Source organism: Vombatus ursinus, unplaced genomic scaffold, assembly GCF_900497805.2.
Source record: "Vombatus ursinus unplaced genomic scaffold, bare-nosed wombat genome assembly UNPS02014847.1, whole genome shotgun sequence".
In the NCBI taxonomy this organism is placed as follows: Eukaryota; Metazoa; Chordata; class Mammalia; order Diprotodontia; family Vombatidae; genus Vombatus; species Vombatus ursinus.
Window position 1 is genome coordinate 1,264,118 of NW_020954625.1, and position 6,399 is coordinate 1,270,516.

The 6,399-nt window shown below is 42.3% G+C and overlaps 1 pseudogene; it reads left to right on the top strand.

Moving 5' to 3' along the window:
* Positions 1-4,304: 4,304 nt before the first annotated feature.
* LOC114026851 lies at positions 4,305-5,785 on the top strand (annotated as a pseudogene).
* The last annotated feature ends 614 nt before the right edge of the window (positions 5,786-6,399 follow it).

The window sequence follows — 6,399 nt, forward strand, 5'->3', positions numbered from 1 at the left end:
ACAGAATTCTAGACCTGATTGTTAAAGAAGTGATTAGTGGCATCTAGAAAAGGAAGTGATGATCTCAGAACCAACACGGCTTCAGCAAGAGGAGAGGCCATGTCAGACCAATTTCATTATTTTAAAAGGCCGCTCAACTGGTAGATTGGTGGAGACCAGGGGAGGTGGGAAATGTGGGGGTGGGGAAAGAGGAGCGCTACTGATATTGTTTACCTAGATTTTAGCCAAATGTTGGATAAAGTATCTCGTATTGTTCTTATGGAGAAGATTGCAAGAGATCCTCTGAGAGGTTCTCTGAGAGTCGTTCTAATCACATAGGTTTGAGACTGAATTCAACCAATCTTGATGTGGCTTTAATCCCTTAGGAACTTGTGCCTGGAGCCCAGGAATTGTGTCTGACTTGCCTTATGGGAGGGCACCAAGATTTCCCAAAGCTTAGAAATCTTCAGGCCTTTTCTTCTGGGCTTCCGTTCCAGGGCCAAGTTGATGGAGCAGGGAGGACATTCAAATGCTCATCCTAAGAACCACTATCCTAAAGTGAAATATAGCCACAGACAAAGCATGCATACGACAATAATAGCCTATATTTATCCACAGCTTCAAAGTTAGCAAAGTGTTTCCCATGCCTGATCTCCTTTGAGTGTCTCAACAACTCTGTGAGGTTGGTGGTAGGGCTATCACCATTTTACAGATGAGGACCCTGAGACTCATAGAGGTGACTTCATTTGCCCAGGGTCACTCACCAAATGTCAAAGGTGGGATCCAAACCCAGGGCTTTCTGACTTCAAGACTAGTAATCCGTCCACTAAGCCCTCTAAAGACAGTCCTAAGTGAAGAGAAGCTCGTCTAAAACATTGGCCACCAGGTGATGGCTTTTTGGCTACAGCCATTTATGAGATCTAAGAGCTTGAAGGAACCTCAGAATGATTTAGTCTGATTTGTGCCTAAACAAAAATCTCCTCTACAGCTTATGTGTCAAGAGGTCTTACAGGTTTCTTTGAAAAACTCTTTTTCTTTTTCTTTCAATTTACAGAGAAAGGAAAGAAAAGGAGGGGAGAAAGGATGGAAGGAGAGAAGGAAGAAAGGAGGAAAAAAGGAAGAAGGGGAGGGAGAGAAGGAAGGAGGGAAGGAGAGAAGGAAAGAAGAGAGGGAGGAGAGGAAGGGATGGGAAAGAAGAGGAAGGAAAGAAAAAAGGAAGGAAAAGGGCAAGAGGGAAGGAGAAAAGGAAGAAAGGGAGAGAGGGGAGAGATGAAAGAGAGAAGAAAGGAAGGAAAGGAGGAAGGAAAAGAAGGAAAGAGGGAGAGAAAGAAGGGAGGAAAGAAAGGAAGGAAAGAAGAAAGGAGGAAAAGAGAGAAGAAAGGAGAGAAGAAGGGGAGGAGATAAGAAAGGAAGGGAGGGAGGGAGGAAGGAAGAAGGGAAAGACAGAGGGAGAAAAGGGAGGGAGAGAGGGGAGAGAGGGAAGAGGGATGGAAGGAAACAAATATTTTTAAGTGCCTGGTATGTTCCAAGCATTGTGCTAAGTGCTTTACAAACATTGTCTCATTTGTCCTCACAACATCCTTGGGAGGTAGGTGCTATTTATTACATCCTTTTTACAGATGAGGAAACTGAGGCAGATGGAGGTCAAGTGACTTGCCCAGGTCACAGTCTAGTAAGTATCAGAGGCCAGATTTGGATGCTGATCTTTATGGCTCCAGGCTCTATACACCAGTGCTAACAGAGGGGGAAACGACTTACCCCAAATCACATAATGCTAGAGCTGGGACTAGGATTTAGGACTCTTGGACTCCCAGGGCAGAAGTCTTTACAATTCTCTTCATTACCTCCTTTATGTATAGTCTGGCATGACCTAGTCTTGATGAAGTCATGTTGATCCTAGCGACAGTTACTTCCTTTTCTAAATGCTCACAACCCTTCCCTTTAATAAATATGTACTAGAATTCTGACAGAAACAAAAGTCAAACTCACCAGGCCATAGGATGAGGAGTCCTCACTCTTTCCTTTTTTTTTTTTTTTAAACAAATCAAAATACTTTGCCATCTCCAATGGTGCAGCATGTCTAATCATCTCTGCCTAGGCAGATGATTAAAAACATTCAAACTGTTCCACACTCCTAACTTGCATTTTCTAAAGTTCTTTTCAATTCACAGAGGAGGTAATTTCTTGATTACAGTATAAGCAGAGGCACTTAAAAGAACCTGTAAGCATTCGAGAAAGGAGATCAAATTGTTGAATAATAACCATGGTCTTCACAAAATAATCTACTAAGGCACAGAAGGTCTACAATCTAAGAAAGTTTAAAAACAGCTGCTGACAAAATAATGGGCCTTTTAAGATATTAAATTTATTATTATTATTTCATAATAATAATTAAATCCATACACAAGCAGAATAGTGACCTTTTGGAGAACTACATTTCCCTGCATTGAGCACAGCAGGCAATGATGGTGTACCGACATCAGCTCTGGTTGGAGACAAATGTCTCCTGAGGAGATAAACAGAACAATTCTGGCACCTCCAACTTGAGCTCTGGAACTTCCTTTGAAGGAAGCTGGAAAGAAACAAAGTTTCTGTTACCAATAGCGTTGAAGTTGTGATGAAAAGTAGTAGTATGTCCTTGGAAAGACTTAAAATAAGATTATGACATGAAGCATAGAGTCTGAAGGAGAATTAAATATCATTTAATCCAACATCTTTATATTATAGAGGAGAAAACTGGAGCCCAGAGAGGGGAAATTGCTTGAGATCACAGAGGTGTCAGTGAGTGACACAATTGGGATTCAAACCTGGATTTTCTGACAAAAAAGTCAGGTTGCTTTCCACTCAGTCCATTTCTCTTCTTCCCTTTGAAAGACTCAGGTGAAAGGCTTTAGTGAAGACTAGAGGTCTCTACAGTTAATCTTGTTTGCCTGTGCAATGGGGTCTGGCCACCTCCTTGGAGCACGGGCAGCATTTGCTGCAGGCTGTAGATCTACATGGCGACTTGGGAGGCCTGTTCCCAGAAATTCATTATGCTGTCTCACGGAGGAGCTTTATTTCCAATTCAGCATAAACCCAGCTATGCTGTGATTGTTTCTTATCCATTTACTGTGCAGTGAAGAAAAAAATATCTTTTAATTGACTGTGGGACTCAGAACTGAGTGCACATAACAAAACTTTCAATGGAAGAACTTACCTTCTCTCTCTTGCCTCATAGCTTTCAAAAGAGGAGGAAGAATTGATATTAGTTCTCAGAGTAGGAAGAAAGGTAGCAATACCAGCTGCTTCATCTTCCCCTCCGGCTGCCACGAGGCCATGAATGCATGGTGTTGCTGTTTCTTCTGTCCCCCTTATGTTTTTTCTTTTCTTGATCTTGGGTGAATGGGTGTTAGTGATAGAACAGTCCAGGTTATGACTGTATGAGCTCTGAAAGAGCAGAAAAGTCCATAGCACAGTCTGCCTCTGGTCCCATCAGCTGAGCCCAGTGAAGAAATAGTCTCCAAGGAGCAACCTTTTGACACAGCCTCGCGATGAATAGACCTGATGACCATGTCCTGCAAACAAGGAGGTGACCTACTCAATGGTTATGCCACCTCTAGGAGTGAACTTGATAGGGAAAGCTGTCTAGTGGCTGCCACTCTAAACATGACTCCACTCTCCCCAGGGACAGTGGTGGTGAAATGGACTGGGCTCCCAGTTGCAGAGCTTTTTGCATATAAGATCATATCATATTTTCTAAGTAAATACACATTTGGTTATCAATGATAATGAGGAGATATCAAGTACTCAAAATGATATTGGGGCAGTAATAGGGAGTCACTTTGGGGAGGTGTTAACTGGTTGATTGGTATTAAGAGGAATATACTGGTAGGAGACTGGTAAGCAATAGTATTAGACAAATCACTCTCTGTAGTCCCCTAGAATCCTGCCTCCTTGGGTCCCCACTGGCCAGGGTGAGTGGAAGTTGGGATAATGACCTCCAGAGACTGTATGGGTTATACCTGCTTTCAGCCTTCCCAATATTCTGAATCAGAACACATTTTCTAGATCTGTATTTTTTGTTCCTCATCCTGAAGAGTTCAGGAATCTAGCTAAGGAAATCGGAATTTGTCTTCTGTCCCCTACCATTTTGTGATCGGCAAATGGCCTCCACATTTATCCCTTCCAGCAACTTCTCCTCTTTTGCTGTCCCCTACTCACTGATTACAGAGATATCTCAGGCAGGTTCTGGAGTTGTGGGGAGCCAAAAAGGGTGACAGCCTTCCCATTGCACTGCCACTAGCAGCTGCCACCACCTCCCATCACCATAGACCTTTGCCTGTGGGATGCAGCAAAGAGAAGATCTCCAACTCTCTGAGTTCAAGAGACAAGCAAACTTGTGTCTCTTGAGACCTGGAGAGAAAATGTACACCCAGTGAGGTAGGTTATTTGTTGGAAATCTGCCAGCTGATATTACAGATAAAGACTTTCAAATATTATTTACTAAATATGCAGAACCTGATGAAGCCTTTATCAACAAAGGCAAAGAATTAGCATTTATCAAAATGGAATCTAGAGCCCTGGCAGAAATCACAAAAGCAGAACTTGATAACACACTTGTGAGAAAGTGACCACTTTGTATTTGTGTTGCCACATGTAACACTGCCTTAACTGTACAAAATCTTTCACTCTCAATTTCCAATGAATTACTGGAAAGAGTACTCAGCCAATTTGGACCGATTGAAAAGGCTCTCATAATTATTAATGACTGAGAAGATCTGCAGGAAAAGGCAGTGGTGAATTCACTTATGAGCAAGCTGCAAGAAAAGCATTAAATGGCACAATGAAGGAGAGTCTTTGTTGATAACTCCTGTCCCACCATTGTGGAATTACTTGAAGAAATAGAAGATGAAGATGGTCTTCCTGAAAAGCTTGCCCAGGAGAATCCAATGTATCAAAAGGAGGGAAGGAGAGAGGGAGAGAGAGAGAGAGAGAGAGAGACAGAGAGAGAGAGAGAGACAGAGAGACAGAGACAGAGACAGAGACAGACAGAGACAGAGAGAGAGAGAGAGAAAGAGAACCCTCTGTGTTTTGTTCAAAATGGTACCTTTGAGTTTGAGTATTCCCATAGATGGAAGTCTTCAGAAAAAATGGAAAAGCAGCAAAGGAGAAAGGAGGCCCGTTAAAAAAAAAACATGAAAGATGCAGAAGACAAACTGGAAAGTAAAATGGAAGATGCGTATTATGAACATCAGGCAAATCTTTATGCCAGAATCTAATGAGGCGTCAGGAAGAGCTGAAGGGTGGAGGAGATTCACAATCAAGAAATACAGTTAAAGCAAGAGAAAAGAGCTGCATAGAAGAGAAGCAGAAATGATGATTCACCAACATGAGAAGGAAGAGCAAAAGAGATGACCAAGAGTAGAAAATTATAGTCAAATGGGTTACATGGATCCGTGAAAGAGAGAAGAATGCAGGATGCAGGTTGCAGGTTGCAGGATGCAGGATGCAGGATGCAGAATGCAGGATGCAGGATGCAGGAGCAGTGGACATGGAAGATCCCTTTGGCTCAGGAAGTCAGGAATTTCCCCCTTTAGATGGCAGTGGTATAAGTTACGAGGCCAGTACTGGAGTTTCACCAATGGCCTCAAGAGGCTCCATGATAGACAGTGACACACATAGGTAATAAGAGTACTGAGCATTTTGGAAAGGGAAGAGCTAGCCCATGGGCGAGCAAAGCCCAAGAGGTGTGGGACCCGGTGCTCCTGCAGGACAAGGCAGAGGGAGACAAGAAGACAAAGACCCAAACAAAAGGTCCCCATTTTAGATGGGATATTTAGGCTTACATTTTGGGTTTGTTTTTTGTCTTTTCTTGTTGAGACACCAGTCTTTTTAATTCTTGCTTTTTAAGAATAAAGCTACATTTTTATGGATTTTAGAAATTTATTGACCTAATATTTACAAATGATCTATTTGGAGAAGTGAAATCATGCAAAGCAGTGTTTTGAAAAGGGAGAAAATGTAGCTTTTTAAAATATAGTTGTTATTGTCAGTCATGTCTGATTCTTCATGACCCCTTTTGGAGTTTTATTGGCAGACATACTGGAGTGGTTGATCATTTCCTTCTCCAGCTCTTTTTTACAGATAGGAAACTCAGGCAATCAGGGTTAAGTGACTTGCCTAGAGTCACATAGTTAGTGAGTGTGTGAGGCTGGATTTTAACTCAAGTCTTCCTGACTGTGGGACCAGCACTCTAACCACTGAGCCACCTAGCTGCTACTACTGTTTCTTTTTTTCTTTCCCTTACTTCCTTTCTTTCTTTTTCCTTCCTTTCTTCCTTCCTTCTTCCTTCCTTCCTTCCTTCCTTCTTCCTTCCTTCCTTCCTTCCTTCCTTCTTCCTTCCTTCCTTCCTTCCTTCCTTCCTTCCTTCCTTCCTTCCTT